This window comes from Nanorana parkeri, unplaced genomic scaffold (genome assembly GCF_000935625.1).
Source record: "Nanorana parkeri isolate BGI_ZX_2015 unplaced genomic scaffold, ASM93562v1 scaffold264, whole genome shotgun sequence".
Lineage (NCBI taxonomy): Eukaryota > Metazoa > Chordata > Amphibia > Anura > Dicroglossidae > Nanorana > Nanorana parkeri.
In genome coordinates, this window is record NW_017306532.1 from 1,383,710 (window position 1) to 1,403,714 (window position 20,005).

Here is a 20,005-nt window from a genome sequence, read left to right on the forward strand (position 1 = left end):
TTCTTGTAATAATTAGGGATGCACCGATATATCGGCCGCCGAAACATATCGGCCGAAAATGGCACTTTTGGCATAATGCCGAAGGTGCCATTTTCCTGCCGATACATCGGCGCATCCCAGGTTTCTTTCATCCCCGCTGGGTGCTGCTCTGTGTCCCAGCGGGGAGGAAATAAAGTGACAGCCAGCTGAGCACTGCGGGAGGAGAGCGATGTGAGCGGTCGGCGTCTCTCCTCCCACACCGCTCAGCCTCCTATCAAAGTCCGTCAGATCGGTGTGGGGGCGGAGACAGCGCTGTAACAGGAGGCTGAGCTCTCCTCCCTGCACTGCTCGCTCAGCCTCCTGTGAGCGTGTGACAGAGGAGAGCGAGAGCAAACATTAAGCAATCAGTGATCGCTGAGTGTTTGTACATAATTGAGGACAGAGTATGTTGACTATATCCTCAATTATGAATGAATGGGAAGTGATCTACATCACCTCCTGTTCATTCATAGTTGTAGTTATAGTGAACATACTCATGTTATGAATGAACAGGAACACTCATAGAGGATTCCTGTTCATTGATAACAGGTGTTGCAGAAAAAGAAATTGGGGACTCTGTGTTCTCAATCTCTTTTTCTATTTTAAAAGGGAAATATCAGGGGTCTGTTTAGACCCCTAATATTTCCCCGAAGCCCCTAAAAGTAAAGTAAAAAATAACAATATTTAATAAAAAATGAATTACTAAATAAAAATAAATATAAAAAATGTAAAAGTTTATAAAAAAATAAATGAAAATAAAATATTTAAAAAAATTGAAAAAATGTAAATAAAAACATTTTCGGTTTCGGCCTGACAATTTTTTTAATTTCAGTTTCGCTTCGGTTTTTAAATTTCTATTTCGGTGCACCTCTAGTAATAATACAGTATACCGTAGCTACTAGATACAGAGGAAATAAGTATTTCCTATGCTCTTCAGCTCCATCTAGTGGCCACGGTGTATTATTACAACAACAAACTACATTGGAATGAGAAAACTCCATCTAGTGCACATACTTTTGAACTGGGAAAATATATATTAACTGGAGCTGCAAATTTTTCACCTTTTCTCAATGTAACAAACAATGTAATAAAAAGAATAAAAAAATAGAATTTAAAAAAGCAGAAAAATAATATCTAGGGGAATTAATTAGGGCTGATTTGGGTTAACTAAGGAATGATAAGAGGTTAAAGTAGAATTAAACACTTGGGGGTTTTCTTGCATATATCTACTGCTAGCAAGCAGTAGATATATGCAAAAACATAAAAAAGTTACCAAATAGGTAATTACTTGTAATTACTTACCTGTGTCTCTGCTGATCGCTCCTGTTTGAAGATCTAAAGATTTTCAAGCGGCTGTGAAGGAACATGAGGCAGGCGTATGCGCAGTAGAGATCTTCGACCCACGAGAAGAGGAGTCTGCCTGCATTGACTCACACAGTGTGAGTCAATGCAGGCAGTCGGCAGTATGCACACGCAGGGCCGTAGATAATTTTTTTTCCTGGGGGGGGGTTCAGCTTCCTATAAGATTTTATGTAGCAGACACACAAAGGTTTGAAAAAAATATACCGGCAATATCATTCCTAAACCAATCCTTTACCCCGAGCAATACCGATTTTGCTGTTTGACACCATATGGATAAAAACCATGTGGTACCACTTATAATTGTTACCAATTCACACAGCTTAGTATATACTTTATTGGGATTTTGTTTTTACCAGGTCTTAGGTAGCCTTATGCTCATACAGATAAGTTTAAGATGTTGGTTTAATATCTGGAGGCTATTAGTGTGCCTTTGAAGCTTTGCAGCCTGGCTAAATGAGGATCCCTGGAATGAATGAAATTGCACGTTAAAGGAGAACTATGAGTTGAGTGATTTCCACTAATCATCATAGTTAGAGCCGACTTGTGACAAAGAAGCTGTCACAAGTCGGCTCTATCGATCAGGAAGTAAGCGAACACATACCGCCGCTCGCTCACTTCTCGATCATCTCCCTGCAGAGAGTGGTGACTATCAGTCACCACTTCCCGCAGGGATTCCCCCCTCCCCTTTCCAATCTTTCAGCACTGAGTGGAGGATTGGAAAGGGAAGGGGGTGGGCACAGCTGGCTCTGCCTCTAGAAAGGCAGAACCTGCTGTCACTCACGCAACTGGGTAAATCTCGGCAGTAATGTCATGATCTGTCCCGGCCGCGGTGCTCTCAGCATATCGCGGGCAATAGCCCTCTATATACTGAGCTTTGGGTCACAGGAAAAGGTTAGTATATGTCCTCCCTTGACCCTAAAAAGAACTATGGGAAAAACACTTACCCAATAGTTACATTATTCCCAGATATCTCTGGGGGCTACAGAAAAACTCCCTCCTACGTTATAAAAAGGGTCAGGGGAAAGTGTTTTGCAGTCCTCTTCTATGGTGACACTTTTCCTCCATAAACACAGGAGGAGTGAGGGTTGTTGTCACCAAGGAGCAGGAAATATGTTACAGGCAGGAAAGGTTTTTATGTTATTAGATTGCAAGCTCTCATGAACAGGGCCCTCCTGTATCGAAATTGTATGGTAACTGTACTGTCTCCCTCCATTTTATAAAGCACTGTGCAAACTGTTGGCTCAATATGAATCCTGAATAATAATAATGTGTATGAATATGTATGAATATGTATGAAAAATATGTAACCAATATGAAATAGGTGTTATTCCAATTTGGCTACAGAAGTAAAAGATTCCTGTTACTGAAATTGAGAGCCTGCAAAGGCCTGCTAAATAGATATATCTAAAAGGTAAGAAACATGTTTTAAGTATATAAATATAAATATAAATATATATATATTGTATTTTTACATGTGCTGTGTGACTAGGCAAACTTAACAAACGTATTGTGGGGAGTTCTCAAATGTGATTGTAAAAGTGGAAATACACTTTAATTCAATAGGGTAAGATGTGTGTATGAATAAGAGCATCATCTGGAAAAGAAATTAGCGGATTCTTTATACCTTTAGTTGCCTGGAGTTATGCTGTAAGGCCCCGTTCACACCTTTACGTTTTGTCGCGCGTTCAACGCTCTATGAACGCTCAACAAAACGTACAAACATGAAAATCCCATTGTTTTCTATGGGTCTGGTTCACACCTTTCCGTATTTCCGCCCGTCTGAAACGCCCTACAAAACGGCCTACGCTCAAACAAGTACATGTACTTCTTTGGGCCGTTTTGTAGGGCGTTTTACATTGGGATACAGCCAAGTAGCCTTCGGAATCACGCGACGGTCGCGCATATTCAATACGCCTAGGTGTGAACCCAGCCTGAAGTGTTCATGGCACCTGCTTCACACTAATTTGTGAACCCTATGGGATATTATCAGCTAGTAACATTTATTTTATTTTTTATCGGAAGCGAATTGTGAATGAGCACCTTTATGTAAACTGTCTTTCAGCCTTCGTACACTTCTAGTCCATGAAGGCTGGAGACAATGTAACTTCAATAACCTGTGTGATGCAAGGGACTTGCTTCATGCAGAATGCGCGGGGCCAGGAACATCTGTCGAGCTGGAGAGAACAGACTAGCTGAAACAAAGGGAGGATTATTCCCCCTATAGATCTTCTTCAGGCTCAGCAGGCAACTTTCCATCTATTATCAAACTCAAGCACTGCAGCATTATGGGCTCCTACTTTGCTGTTAAAGGCGGACAAAAAAGTTTTTCTCCTTTACTTGTATAGACAAAGGGAGGCCGTAAAGAAAAAAAGGTTTGCTGGGAAAAACCTTGAAAAGAGGATAACACGGCACAAGTTCAGTGACAGGAGCAGACTGGTAAATCAATAAAAATATCAATATATTGTGATACAGCATAACACAACGTATTGATATTTTTAAACGGCCCATTTCTGTTTTTACCAGAAGTAATGCCTTGGACACCTGGCCTTTAACTTTAATTACATGGAGAAACATTATTGGGGAACAAATGGCACTCAATAATAAATGCAGCTTTAGCTTATATTATTTACTCCATGAATTCTCATAGAATAGTTTTTTTCATATCTATTAACAAATACATGAGAATACTGATGTTGCATCATTAGGCCTCATGCAAATGGGGCATGTTGCCTTGTACAGAATGAAAGGACAGCAAACCTGTGTAGCTTTTTTATGTGTTGTAAATGTCCAGAAACCTTTTCTTGGCAAAAATAGAAAAAAAGATATGGCTGGGAGAATGAGGAGATGAAAAACTGGAAATATTTACAGTAAATGATTTTGTTTGTCAGAGGGTTTTGCCACATTTATTAAAGGGTATACATGGACTCTGAGAACAAGCGTTTGCATTTTTAGTACAGCACTATGGCACTGTAATGCAATTACTTGTAACCTAGCCTCTCTCTATTTCAGCAAGTTTGTTACAGTTTGGCAGATGTGTAGACTAAGGATGAGCTCAGGTTCAGACTAAACGTGCCCCGCACCTGAACTGCTCTGAACAAGGAAGTGCCATGGGTACTTCAACCCAATCAGCTGCATGTAAACAAAAGGATAGGATGTGTGTGCTGACATCACTTGCCTAATATGCCATATAGAAGCTTCCTTCCGTGATCGTGAGGAGCTCCTTTCCGGGTTGAAGAAGGGCCATTTATGAGAGGGAGAGAGGGAGAGAGAGAGAAAGAGAGAGAATAAAACTGTGGTAGCAAAACAGGATAGTGTGGGAAAGGAGGCAGTGCAACTAGATTATGGAAGGTAAAGAGAGGGAAGGCTGGATTGTGGAGGAAGGTAAGAGAGGATACAGCGAGGCATGATTATGGACGGAGGAAAGAGAGAAGGCAGCGAGACCGGATTGTGGAGGGAGGAAAGAGAGGAGGCAGCGAGACCGGATTGTGGAGGGAGGAAAGAGAGGAGGCAGCGAGACCGGATTGTGGACGGAGGAAAGAGAGGAGGCAGCTAGACCGGATTGTGGACGGAGGAAAGAGAGGAGGCAGCGAGACCGGATTGTGGACGGAGGAAAGAGAGGAGGCAGCGAGACCGGCTTGTGGACGGAGGAAAGAGAGGAGGCAGCGAGACCGGATTGTGGAGGGAGGAAAGAGAGTAGGCAGCGAGACCGGATTGTGGAGGGAGGAAAGAGAGGAGGCAGTGAGACCCGATTGTGGAGGGAGGAAAGAGAGGAGGCAGTGAAACTAGACTGTGGAGGAAGGAAAGAGAGGAGGCAGTGAGACTAGAGTGTGGAGGAAGGAAAGAGAGGAGGCAGTGAGATTAGACTGTGGAGGGAGGAAAGAGAGGAGGCAGTGAAACTGGACTGTGGAGGAAGGAAAGAGAGGAGGCAGTGAGACTAGACTGTGGAGGAAGGAAAGAGAGGCGGCAGTGAGACTAGACTGTGGAGGGAGGAAAGAGAGGAGGCAGTGAGACTAGACTGTGGAGGAAGGAAAGAGAGGAGGCAGTGAGACTAGATTGTGGAAAGTGATAAGAGCAGGCAGGGCCGGATTTCCCACAAAGCCAACCAAGACCCAGCCTTGGGGCAGCAGGGAGTAGAGGGGCAGCAGGGGTGTGGAATTGCTATCTCCCGATGCCTGGGACATGCAGTTCCAGATGCCGGGGTGTAGTTGTTTTTTACATTTAGCCCTGCTTTGGGCAAGCAGGGCTAAATGAAAGAGGGTAAATCAACAAGGCAGCAACACTTGATTGTGCATGATGTGGAAAGAAGAGGTAGAGAAACCAGAATGCATAGGCAGGTGAAAGGAGAGACAACAGGACTATGTTGTGGAAGATGGGGAGGCAAGAGGAAGAGAGACCAAATTGTGGAAGAAGAGAAGAGGCAGCAAGACCAAACTTTGGAGGAGGGAGGAAGAGAGAGGAAGCAGTGAAACCTAACTGGAAGAAAAGGATAGAGAAGCATTGAGATTGGATTTTGGTGGGGGAGTAGGAGGCTTGGACTAGCCAATGTACACTTCACAGAAACCTGGGCTGAAATATGAAATCCCACATCTATCCAAATAGCTATGATGAGAGCCCCTTATATATGTGGATTCACAATGTGGATTCACTGATATATTGAGGTAAGCAACAAATAGTGACTTATCTGTCATATTACAGATTTACATGTACTTGGTGCATTTTGGTCCAGTTTAAGCCTCCCCTTTGGCCCATGCCTTGGAGACTTCTCCTCTTCTGTCTTGGGTGTGCGGTATTCATTGCATATATAACATGTTTTCCTGATGAAGCTAATTGTGAAACGTGTTGAGTGCACAACCCTTTCCATTCTCGTGTTTTCGTAACACATATTCCTAATATTTGTAACCATGTATGGTCTCGATGTAAAAGCTAATAAAATGTTACAGACATAAGTTGATGTGGTTGTGTTATTGTTTCTGTGTGTGTTTGTGTTGAGTGGTTGTCAGAGGTAACAATAATGTTGAAATTAATTGTTGTCACACTGATCAAATTTTAAAGTTGTCTTTTTGACAAATGTTTTTGTACAATATATATCATTGCCTATTTTTAAAAATACCCATATATAGAATATTCTAAGATTGCTAAGGGGCCTTAATTTATCAGCCAGTCCAGTATAATTTTATTGGATAGTTTCTTCTTAGCTCTCTTCTTCTCATATTCCCTCCCTGTTCCTTTTCTCTGTCCTACCTCCTCCCTATCTCTGTTTCTTATTTTCTCCTACTCTCTCTCTTTGTCCTCACTCTCTGTTTTTTGTTTTTCTTCATTCTCTATTTTCCCTATTTTCTCTGTTTAAATTAAGTGGAAACTGTTTTAGTTGTGGATAGAGAGGAGATAGAGAGGAAAGGAGAAAGAAAATTCCAAGTTTTGAACTGTAATAAACCAAAACCAATCGCACCGCTCCTCCGCGGATCAGCCAGGTGCTTGCCAGCCAGAGCATGCCCACACTCCAAAATCAGCAAACATAGAAATCACTGGCCACATGCTGTATAACGTTGGAACACTATAATGAAGAATCTGCAGCATCACTGTGTCCTGCTCAAGCTATCTCCTTGACGCGTTTCACTCAATCCTGGGCATAAAGGTGTTTTCTACGTTTGAAGGACTCCAAATTTTGAGGTGTTATCAGAACAGGAATCGATGGGAAATCTTCCTAAAGGGCCTCTAGTTCTGGTGATCCTGCTGACAAGGATTTCCCTCTCATTGGTGGGATTTTCTCTCATTTTCTGTCTTGGCTATTGGACAGGAAATTAAGGGAAATCTCCCCAATGGGACATAGGTGGCAAAAAATGTTTTACAAAATCTGGAGACGTTATAACCCTTTCATATTCTATCCAAAACGAAAAAAATGTTTTAGCTTTAGATCTACTTTAATAGAGAGATAGTGAAAGATTACTTATCCTCGCCTCTCTCTTTCTGTTACTCCCTTTTCTGATCTCTGTAACTCTTCTGTTTTTACCTATACTCTCTTTCTCTTTTTCTGTCTCCCGCTGTAATACATAGTATCAGTGCAGTCATAAGTGCTAAATACAAAAATTAACCATAACTAAACTTACATTAAATATATATTTTTATATAGCATAAAAATCGAACACTCGACTGAAAAGGGTTTCAGAGTAAGTAGAGAACTGCAGCCGGATTACAGAAAAAAAATGGCCTTCATTTTTCAGCATTCTTTTCTGCTTACTCTATTGCTATTTTCTGAATCAAATGTAGATGAGGTCAGCGCACAATAGTGACACAGGGCTGTGACTGTGAGAAACACCCACGGAGATTAATCTAAATCAATTAAAGAGACATAGGCCACTAAGTCTGAATTGCAATGACACAATTAATATAGCAACTGTTTTCCGCAATGGAAGGGCCTTTTAGGAATCACTATACATGTATTTAGGAGCCATTGGTGTGCCTATGTCATCTCAATGCACTCTGGGAGCAAGGCATTAGCTGGAGTGGAAATTATTCCATAAGTGTATTTCATGGTAGCTCAGTGTTAAAAGGCGCAAGGGCACTGGGAGGGCAGGAGCATGGTGGACATCTGCTAGGTGGTAAATATGCCAAAAAGAAGTATAAAAGGGAATATATAAAGAGGAGAGGGGACAGTTATGGGGCTTCCAACTTAATCAAATTCAAAACCAATATGAAGAAGTAGAATCTAATGTTTTTGTCAAAGTTAGATTTCCCATAGATTGTCATTATTGTGTCTTTTTTTGGCTCTTTTAGAAATAATCTCAGCACTAAATGACAAGCTGTGCTGGAAATAGTGAGTATATTATCTATATTAAAAACCAATGGGATGCCATAAATCTGACTTGGGTACCCTTCATTGCCTGGCCGTAGCTATAGAGCACAAGTGTTATTTTATGATGGGTCTCTGGCCAGCTGTATTATGTGGAGTGCAATAAGGGGCCTGGCTCATTCCCCAGACTTGCTGTATAAGTAAAATGTCTACTTGAGTTATTAAGCTCTGCAAACAACATAGCAAAAGCAGATAAGGATAGCTTGGAAACCGCAGGAAAAGGGGCATAAAGCGCTTGCTGTGAATTAAAATACATTATAGTTATAAGCATTATTTCCTACTTATCTAACCAAGAAAAAGCAAAAAAACAAAGTTTTACATCATTTGTTTTTGAAAATACTGTAGCAGAGCATCCCAGAGGGAGCCTGGAAAAGTCCTGTTCAGAGTTTATAGGTCTCCCAGTTTCCTCTCCTATACATTTAGGAATTGCTGATCTGGGCTCCAGTGCCGGGTTTACTCCTCTCTCCTCTGACAATTTAACACCTGTGAATGCTCTTGTAAATATCACCAATAAACACTGCACTGTTTGCCACTACTCCCTTGGATTTGGTATCTGTGCCCAAGAAACTGCTTATTCCCAGGGGGCTTATGTACCAGCTACCGATCGCCTGCTCACAATACATATACAATCTGCTGAACATCTTTAATGTTCAATTAAAGTATATTTTTTTTAAATAAAAGTCTGGTGTGTTTATTTACCTTTTTCTTCAACCCTTTAGTGAATGAGTAGGGGTACAAGCACCTCTTACTCATTCCCAAGGGGGGATCACATCTATGTGCCCCCTTTATGAAAGGGGGTACCCCGATGCAAATAAGCCACCGGACCAGGTTTGTGGGGGAGAGGCCCTTGTCTCCATCAGCATGGGGACAAGGTGCTTTTCCAGGTGGGACCCCTGGAAAAGCACACTTCCAATGCAGAGGGTTACTATAGCCCCCCCACCGCCCATTTCCTGCCCTGCCACGCCAGTTAAATGATTAAGGGTCTGGTTGGGAATTTTAGGGGGGACCCTATGTTTCCACCCTCCCCATTTTTGGGTATTGGGATTCCTCCTTAAGATTCCTACCAGAGCTAAAGGGTCTTGTATAACTTTTGGGGGAAACCCCACAATTTATTCTTTTAACTCGGGGGTCCCTCTTAACAACCCTACCAGACCTTAATGGTCTGGTATAGTTTGGGAGGGGGACCCCACGCTGTTTTTTTGTTTTTTGTTTTGTTTACATTTTGGCAGACCGCTTCAGCTGTGTCTTCGGCTCAGACAAGCCGAAGCATATACGTTGGCTCGGCTGAGCGCTTTGGCAGCTGTATGGGTTATTGTGAATAGCCCGTACTGCAGCCCTTTGGTTCGGCTGAACCAAGGGCTTCCCACAACCGAAGCGAGCTGAAGTGTTAGCCGAAGGTTCGACTTAATCCTTAGACTCCTTAGGGAATAACCCTCTTAATGTTTATGGTTTATTATCTATTATATAATCGTTCCATTATCACTAAATTTAGTAATGCAAATAGAATACTGGGTTAACCACAAGACATCTACTACTTAGTAATGCAATATTAGAGGTCCACTTACTAAACTGGCCATGTCCTTCGGTATAAATGAGTTCATTGATAAATTAAAGGTAACGGCGGCACACAGAATTCAAATTAATGCATGCAGCCTGGAGGTGGCTGAGGTTATAGTCACGCTGAAGAAGTCATCGCCTGATTAATGTTCCTGGGTGTTGCTATTGTGGCAGCTGCTATGCATTCATTTATCATTCACACTTGTCTATCAGTGTAGCGTTCAACAATAAAGTGGCTGTGCCTAGCTATTTTTACCAAAGGCTTGTAGATTTTCCTGCACATACTCCTGCATACCAAGTAAATGGATTACGTGTTTGTATTGTGATGCATCTACAAGCTAAAACAACCTGGAAAACATATCTGCATGCCATATGGAACTCTCCCACTTTTTAAGTGCAAGGCTAAGGCAAAAAAGAGTAAGGGGAATACTGCATTTAACACAAGCGGCAAACATATTTTGGTAGAGAATATTGTACTTTTGAACAAAGCCCATCAATGATGAGCAAGTGTGGGCCCCGTGCCACTAGTGTGCCCTGGGACTGGCCCAAAGCTCCCTGGCACTGAGGACCAGGTTACAGGACCCAACATCGATCCTCTATTGATAATGGTATCCTGCATTGCTGTATAATGTATTGCTGGAGTTTGTAGTCCTCTATACCTGATGGTATTATTCTGCATTGCTGTATAATGTATTGCTGGAATTTTTAGTCCTCTGTAGCTGGTGCCAATCTGCATTGCTGTATAATGTATTGCTGGAATTTATAGTCCTCTATAGTTGGTGGTATTCTGCATTGTTGTATAATATATTGCTGGTATTTGTAGTCCTGTATAGCTGGTGGTATTATTTTGCTTTGCTGTATAATATACACTGAGTGGCCAGATTATTATGACCACCCCATCAATGGTAGAACTACCAGGGTCACTGCAGTTGCAGCTGTGACTGGGCCCTAGCATTCTGCCACCTGGTGGGGGGCAGACAGGAGGAAGGGGGCCCCGGTAACCGTCGACATTGCTGTGCTCAGGCCCCCCATTCCTTTAGTCTGGGGCCCTACCTCCTTCACACTGTGCCTGGACCGTGTGTATGACAAAGTTACACAGCAATAAAACACAGTAATGTGCAGTGTGAATGACAGACCCATTTTAATGACAGTAATGTGCCAAAGGTGTTTGGCAGAGATTCCATTCCTGCACACAAAAGTGTCAGGATGTATAACAAAAAAAAGGCACAATTGCTGTTATAGATAACAAACAACTGCAAAGTAATGTATTTTTGCAATATCCTGTTATGTAAGCAACACCTTCTTTTCTTGCAGTGCCCCTCCCGAGACTAGACTCTGGATCTGGATGAGTGCGTTTGCCATTTGTTTTGCTTGCCTGATTTGGTGCAGTGACACACAGGGGGTCTCAGCTGCCATTGTGATGTGCGGGGTCCCTGGTGTGCCCCTCTGCCTATAAGGAGGTTGGGCTGCCTCCAGGCGAACCTGCACCCAATTTATCTTTTGCTACATATGCTCCAAGATGGAGAACCTCATAGGTTGGAGTTAGGACCGCACTATACAGAGGGGCCTTGACGAGGCAGTGTGGCTTTCACATATTCTGCAGAAGACATGTATCTAAAACCTCTGTTTTTAACCTTAGCAGTTAGACAGTATTTTTTTTTTTTTGCAGCCTGGCTGGTGAGTGTGCTGGGAAACTTTTTGCTGTTAGACTCTGGATCCGCCCCTGATTCAGATGGGCCTATTTATATATATATTTATATAGCTTAAAAGCTATCATGGCTGCAATAGTCCTGTGGATGTAAACTTTAACTGAATGACATTAATTTGCTAAGCCTGTGTGTATTACAAACAATTGCCATTTAAAAAAATTAAAACACTGTTTTTAAAATGTTTTTATCCTTTGTTGCAGCTCAGTTCTGCTGGTCTCATGCAGCCTCTTTCTGTTTACATGCATGTACTCTAGAGATGGTTGCATGGGATGAAAACTGCAGATTTCATCATATTTTAAATTACTTTTAAAATTACTCTGAAGCCTGTATCCACGAAAGAAACTCCTCCTTCAGAGGGGCTGCCCTTCCACTGCAAGGGTTAAATGCTTGTTTAGGTCTAGGGGTATTGGGTAAAGCAGTTTTACTTTCCTTATCCCCACTCCACCCCAGCAGTCAGTGCTCACCTTGCCTCCTCTATGCTCCAGCTTGTGGACTTTCCTTTCCTTACATCATGATGTCTCCGACCACCAGAGAGCAGGGGATAAGAGGCTGGTGCCGGTCTAGCAGCTTAAAGGGTGTGGGGATCAGGTAAATAATGCAGGGTATACACTGTTATATTTATTTTGTTCAACCTGCAGGCTGAAGGAAAACAATATAACAGATTCCTCCATCCACCCTGTGTAGTGTGGATGGGCAAATCCCCTACTGTTACCATTGTATCATCACAGCCACCGGCCGCTGTCTGAATACCCAAACGGTGCTTGCAACTGAAGGTTTTCCAACAGACTCCTTTGATCTTCTGATTGAGGGATGCTGTGCGGAAGGGTGCCGACCGGAGCACCAACTGTGTGAATTTTAGCCGGTTCATCAAGAGCTGGCTGAAATTCGCATAGTGTACGGCCAGCTTAAAAGTCCTTTTCCCAGGTACCCTAGACCTTAATGAGCATTTAACCCTTGCCATTGAAAGGGGAGTTTAAAAAAAAATTGGAATTCTACATTAATATGTTAATCCCTATATGTGATTTTAGCAGTTAAGCTTACATATACTTTAACTCATACAAATCTCATATTCCTTATGTTTTATAGTATAGTATGAATGAGATGTTCAGTTTTTCGAAAATGTGTGTAATGCATAAATAATGCATAGAAAAGGCCAGTAGTGGCTTTTTAGATTCTTGTTGTAGAATGTATGTAAATGTATGTGCATACTTTTTTGGATGTGTATTCTTTCAGCTCACTGCAAATATTCAAGTGTGGGAAACATAGCTCTAAGGTATAGAGTTAAAAGCAAAAGCCAAGGTCTCCTTCAAATAGTCATCAAGTTAAATATAAACAACAAGCTTCATTTGCTGCAGAGGAAATGCTTTGGTCAGTTGGACTTCTCACCTGGTTGCAATAGCTACTACGGAGCGGCTTTTGGGAACCTGAAACCATCATCCCACCTGCTCTCATGAGCCTCTCTCTGGTAATTCATCTTCACAACTGCCATTCTACAAGCATAGGCCTACAGCTCAACTTGCCACAACAGTGTTAATTCCCCAATGAGGTTCATGGGGAAGAGCTCTGGCTCCTTTGATCTACCAACATGCCTACAATTAAGAAAAGTAAAGACGGGTTGAAGGTGAGGATTTCCAGTTCATCAAGGAGGTGTCAAACCTTCCAAGCTAATTAATTCTCCCAAGTCTAGGAGGACATAGTGGGAAAGAGATGCTGTGAACAAGACAGCTTCACACTAAGCCAAGCAGCATTTTTTATTGATAATGAGCTGCCTTGTTCCTTTATGACTGCCTGAACTGCACAAGTGCTAATTTAATTTCACACCTCTGTGCTGATAAGTGATTGTATCCCTTAACCCTTTGCTGATGAACTGCAACTCCTTCACTTTACTGTCAAGCACATGGTTCTGCAGTCCAGATTACCTAGATTGGCCATAAACAGAGCACTTTTTTCTTGGAATGTTACCCATTTGAATAAAAATTATATGATTATTATTATTATACAGGATTGATATAGTGCCAACAGTTTGCACAGCGCTTTACAAAATAAAGGAAAACAGTACAGTTACAATACAATTAAATACAAGAGGGTTATAGGGCTAACAATATAAAAGAAGGGCCAAATGATACAAAAGGTAATACATTTTAGGAATGAGCTGATGGAGAATTTAAAAGTTTAGTTGTTAGGTAGAGATGAGTTTTCAGGGATCACCTAAAGGTGGACAGGGTGGGTGATAGCTGGATAGGTTGGGGTAGGAAGTAGTGCTGTGTGGGGGCTTGGTATGAACCCAAGTTTGAGATCGCCCAAGCCTGTGGAAAACTAATACTGACACACCCATCCCAATCAGCTGCGGCCAGTGCATTCCCCACACCAGAGCTACACATCACAGAGGGCCAGGGAATGCCTCTGCTGCAACTGATTGGGCCAGGAGGTGTGTTTGTAAGTGACAGTTTTGTGCGGGCTTGGGAAAACTTGGGTGAACTTGGTTCACACAAAGCCCCTGCACATCACTAGTAGTGTGTTCCAGACGAAAGACTCGGAAGACGTTCTGGAGATGATCATTGAGGAGGTGAGGGGAGAGCTGGACAGCAGGAGGTCTTCTTGAGAGGAGAGGACATCTGCAGCAATAACTTTTCGATGCACATCTATTGCCTGCAGTACCAATGTTATACATTCTACTGAATTCTGCTTGGCATCACGAAAAACCTAATATCTGTCCAACGAAATGGCCCCCCGGTTTACTATGTTATGTGTGCATGCTGTCACATTGATTGTGTGTGGACAACCAAATTGTATCCTGACGGTGTTTACTACATGTCAGTGATGCATGTTGATTCACAGGCTCCATCATACATATGGTGAATTTACTAACAAGTTTGGTTTACTATAGAAGGTACACTCCTGCATCTAAATGTATGCTGGCTAAAGTACGGCATGCCTAATACATATAAATACATATACATTTTCTCTAATATTTTTGGATCTATGTGACTGCTGCCGGGACGGATCCTGACATTCTGACATTACTGTTGAAATCCACCCAGCTGCGTGAGTGACAACGGGCTCTGCATATCTAGAGGAAGAGCCAGCTGTACCCGCCCCCTCCCATGCTCGTTCCTCCACTCAGAGCTGGGAGAGGGGAGGGGGAATCCCTCCGGGGAGCAGTGACTGACAGTCTCCGCTCTCTGCAGGGAGACAATCGGGAAGTGAGCAGATCGGTGCATGTTTCTGCTCACTTCCCGATATATAGAGCCGACTTGTGACAGCTTCTTTGTCACAGGTCGGCTCTAACTATGAGGATGAGTGGAAATCACTCACCTCATAGATCTCCTTTAGGCAAATTGTATTTTTATTTCATTGTTTCTTAAATATAGATGCTTCCATTCACAGCACTTCCTGTTTCAGGCTGACAGCACTAAGCCACTGCCTCCTATTTAGCAGCAGCATTGTCCACCTGTTGTTTGAAACCCTTTTAGGGCCTGTACACACCATCCAGTGCGTTCATGCCACAGTTCTTTTGTATGTCACAGCTCCGTGATATGCACGCAATGGATCCCATAATCAAAGCCCCCCTCCAGAGCGGGCATGGCTGTGCCATTCATTTCAATGGAATAGAAGACACGCCTCCTGCCCACAGTGCAATCGCCTGCATCACAAAGCGTGGTACAGCAATGCCCTGAGTTCCAATTGTGAATGGGCCCTGAATTGGCCATTGGGCTGCCTATCATATCTATAAGACAGCCAACTGAATGAGCTTGCACGGCGGCCTGACAACACTGCTGCTGAGTGTGAAGGAGAGGCTTAGTGTTGTCAGCCTGCAGTGCAAGTCAGTCACTGCCAGTAACAGGAAATGCTCTTACTGGCAGGATCTCCATGTAAGAAACAATGTAATAAAATATAATTTGCTAAGAAAACTGTACGCAGTGATACATGACATCATACATATTGAAAAGGGATGTTGGGTCCACATACACATTAAGTGGCAAATCAAAATGTGGCCACTAGGTGGCAGTGCATGATTTGTGTACTATGAATGCTACTTCAGGGTAACGTTTACTCTTACAAATCATATGATTGTATAAAAAAAAACTGCAAGGTTTCATGTCATTATTACATAGCAGCTAATAAAGTTGATCTAATTTTGTCATTGTGGACAGTTCAGACTTTGAGATTAGAGCTCGTTTATGAGTTCCATTGCCTTCAATTGAACAGCGGTAACTAAGATAAGAAAGTGCTATCCTAAAAAAAAAAAGTTATTTCAATTTTGGAGAGATTGTTATAGGTGTGTTTGATATCTAAGGTAAGGGCAGTACAGTGGTTTAGCACTCCTGCTCTGCAGGACAGGGGGCCCCCGGTTCATATCCGAGGAGGACATTGTACTGTATACATGGAGTTTGCATGTTCTCCCTGTGCATTCGTAGGTTTCATCTGGGTACTCCAATATGCTCTCACATTCCAAAGACATGTCGGTAGGTTAATTGGCTCCTCTCTGAATCGGCCCTGTATGTATGTGAGATAGGGACCTTAGATTGTAAGCTCCTTGAGGGCAGGGACTGATGTGAATGTGCACTTATGTAAATCGCTGCACAAATTTGTTGTCACTATATAAATACCTGAAAAAAAGTTAAACAATAAAGAGAGAATAAAGACATCTGTACATTGCCATGTGTTGAAATTTACATCTGCTAGTAGGATCAATAGATTCAGGACTATATGACCAGCCTGGTAGGGCTGCATAGGTGGCGAGCATGCTTGACTGGGGTTGGACTAATATCATCATGAACTAGCCAATAAAGAGTTTTGTAAAAGGTGAATGATAAGGACTAGGGATGCACCGACACTAGTATCGGTGTCGATGCCGAGTATTTGGGCGAATACACCGATGCCTAGCCCGATGCTTCCGGTATCAGGAAGCTGGGCAGTGCGTCATTACATGCTGCCGGCTTCCTGATTGGCCGGGAAGATAGCTCCATGCTCCCTCGTCATGAGATGATGAGGGGGCATGGAGCCATCTTCCCGGCCAATCAGGAAGCCGGGCGCGGCGTCATTACACAGCGCCCGGCTTCCTGATTGTCCAGAAAGGCGGCTCCATGCTTTCTCGTCACCGAGTGACGAGAAGCATGGGGACAGATTCCCTGCTAATCGGCAACACGGGTGGCGAGTCTTTACACGCTGCCGGGCTTCCTGAATGGGACTTCCAGGAACTCGGTATTCGGTATTGGCGAGTACTGAAAAAAAATTGGTACTCTATACCGAAATACCGGTATGGGTGCATCCCTAATAAGGACCATATCAATCCGACAAATCATGAAAAATTGTGAAAATAAACAAATCACGCACATAAAGTCAATGCATATTTTACACTGTCAGTGATGTTATTGCAGCTTTGTCGTTGTCTCCCATTATTTTTAGCAAACTGCATGTAAAGAGACCTTTTCTGGATATGTCACCATCTGACTATTTATAAGTCTTTGCTTAGTCAGTTTTTAACCCCTTTTGTTGAACATCTCTTCTGAAGCACGACTCTACCGCAAGTGATAAAACAAGTAGGGTTTCAGGAAGCCGCCAGACCTAGTCGCTTAATAGCCATATGGTGTCCGAGTTAGATCCATAAAAATAACAATATATATAAAGCCGTCCAGTCTGTCACCTTCTCCAAACCAATCTGCTTGTACAATTCCAGTCCCTATCTCATGCAGCCAATTTTAGTAATTTTATGATTATGTATTAAAATGACGTCTGTCGGTCCTGCTGCTTGGCTTTATAGGCAATCTCGGGAGGACAATAAGGGATGAAGGAATTTAGCCATTAAGCCTCTTAAATACAAGGCATAAACGGTAAATATGTCAATATCTGATGTACCACATGGCAGGCCCGAAAGACAAGCTGTTATAATTTGTTTAATTCCTTGACCACCAATGTTTTTAATGTCCACGGCCATGGGAATGACATGAATGGGGTAGGGCTAAGAATCAGAATAGTGTCCTGGCTTTTACTTGCATTGCCCAATTTTCATCTCTTGGCCACCCACCTGGCTATCAATAAAGAGAACCTGTCACCTCCAAAGGCTATCAGCCTTTGGAGCCTTAGCAATAAAGTTTAAAAAAATAATTATACAAATTAAAAAAATTATAAGAAATAATAATTAAATAAAATAAAAAGGTGATTAAAAAGTAAAAAATTATAAGAAAAAAATTATAAAAATAAATAAATGATAGCATAGCACCTCCATAGCACCTCCACCTTGATAGCATGCTTTATTAAACACAACAAGTAGCCACTTACATTTAAAAGTTCTGGCGGCTTCCTGAAACCCTACTTGTTTTATCACTTGCGGTAGAGTCGTGCTTCAGAAGAGATGTTCAACAAAAGGGGTTAAAAACTGACTAAGCAAAGACTTATAAATAAGTCACCGGAACCAGCGCTGACTTGCTGCTGCTCTCCGCACCGAAGGTAAGTGAAAAAAAACCAAAACCCCATAGCGCAAACATCGGGGCATTTTGACAAGTACAATACTTGTCAAAATGCCCTGTTTGGCATGGATCGGACTTGTTTTTCCTGAACATCCCACAGATACTCGATTGGATTGAGATCTGGAGAATTTGCAGGCCAAGACAACACCTCAAACTCGTTGTTGTGTTCCTCAAAACATTCCTGAACCATTACTGCAGGGTGGCAGGGTGCGTTATCCTGCTAAAAGACCACTGCCATCAGGGAATACCATTTCCATGAAGGGGTGTACTTGGTCAGCAACAATGTTTAGGTAGGTGGTACATGTCAAAGTAACATCCACTGCTCCAATGTATTTATAACTTACTTCATTAAGTGAGGTGCTCAAACACAGTACCAAAATGTCACAGTCTGCTTACCTGCCAGCGTGCAAAAAAAAGCAAAACACAGACACGCACACTGTTCAATAATCACTATTAAAAATGGAGGGTTTAGTTGCACATATTTGCAAATATACTTACAAGGCACACTGCCTCATCAAAGAGCGTCTATGAAGTGTGTTCCCTAACTCTACTCCAGCCTTTCTCAACCTTTTTTGAGTCATGGCACCCTTTAAAAGTATTCAAAATCTTAAGGCACACCAGTCTAAAAAGAAAAAAAAATGAGTTACCCCTACAAAATCCATACCACTCCCTTATCACATATCGGGGTCTGGTATGAATTTTAAGGGGGATTCCAAGCGAAAACAAAATGGTGTTCTCCCTTCCAATCAGAAGTCCCCCTTCACATCAAAAGCCCCTTTACATCAGAAGCTCCTCTACACATCAGAAGTCCCCCCTCTACATCAGGAGGCAAACTCCTCCACATCAGGAGCCCTCTTTACATCAGAGGCAACTCCCTTCTCATCAGGAGACCTCTTTACATCAGGAGCCTTCCTTTCACTTCAGAGTCCCCCTTTACATCAGAGATCGTCTTTCATATCAGATTCTGCCCCCTTTCACATCATAATTCCCCCTTTATATCAGAAGCCTTCCTGCACCACAGAAAGGAATGGGGCTTTGTGAAAATTTCAAGGCACCCCCTAAGGAATGCTGAAGGCCAGGGCACCCTGGTTGAGAAAGGCTGCTCTAGTCTATGAAGGCCTCCATGTTGGAGCATGTATAGCAATGAATACATTAAGGGCAGGTATGCCTGGAGGTTGCCCACTCAAAATCAAGTGTGAGTGAACTTTAAAGCTGCTCAAGTCAAACTGTCACCACTTGCAATCACACCAAATGTTCAGTGCTAGGTTAGTTTAGGAATTGAGTTAATCCCTGAATTAACGGCTGACCTTGCAGCATAGTTTAGCGATATGTCTAATGATAGAGAACTATCTTCAGTGCCGCGAGATAGCTGACAGATTAGTGTAGAGGGATAAACATATTAAGCTGATCAGACATGCTATCAAGTTACCATAAGAAGGCTAAAGGCTGCCCATCAGAGTCACATACCAGGAAGTAAATGAGATGTATGCACACATCACCCAATCAGGCATCAGACACATTGTGACATGCAAACCTTCACTGATGGTGAGTTAGGAGCATATGGGGTGCAGATGACCCCCACGGCTGTCATATAATTTACCTGCTAAGATAACAAACAGCTAGACTGCTTGATGTTGATCAGATAGGGAAGAACATGGCTTAATGTATGAAAAGTGTGCTAAAGATAAAATGTCTTATTACCTATAGACACTATTCAGTTCCATTGATTCATTTTCAAACCTGCACCATAAACATGACAACTGGAATATGGCACAAAAAAAACTCCCCTTGCAGTGGTTACATAGTTACATAGTATTTGAGGTTGAATAAAGACACATGTCCATTAAGTTCAACCTATTGTGTTTATGTATATGGTCCTACTGTTGTGTGCGTTACCTTCCCATTAATGTCTAGGGTAACTGTATAAAGGAGATTTATTTACTTGATCCCTGCTCCCCCAGTAGTCGGTGCTGTCTTGGTCTCCCCTACGCTCATACTTTATTACTGTCCCCTCTGCTTCTTCACGTATAACGCAGTGC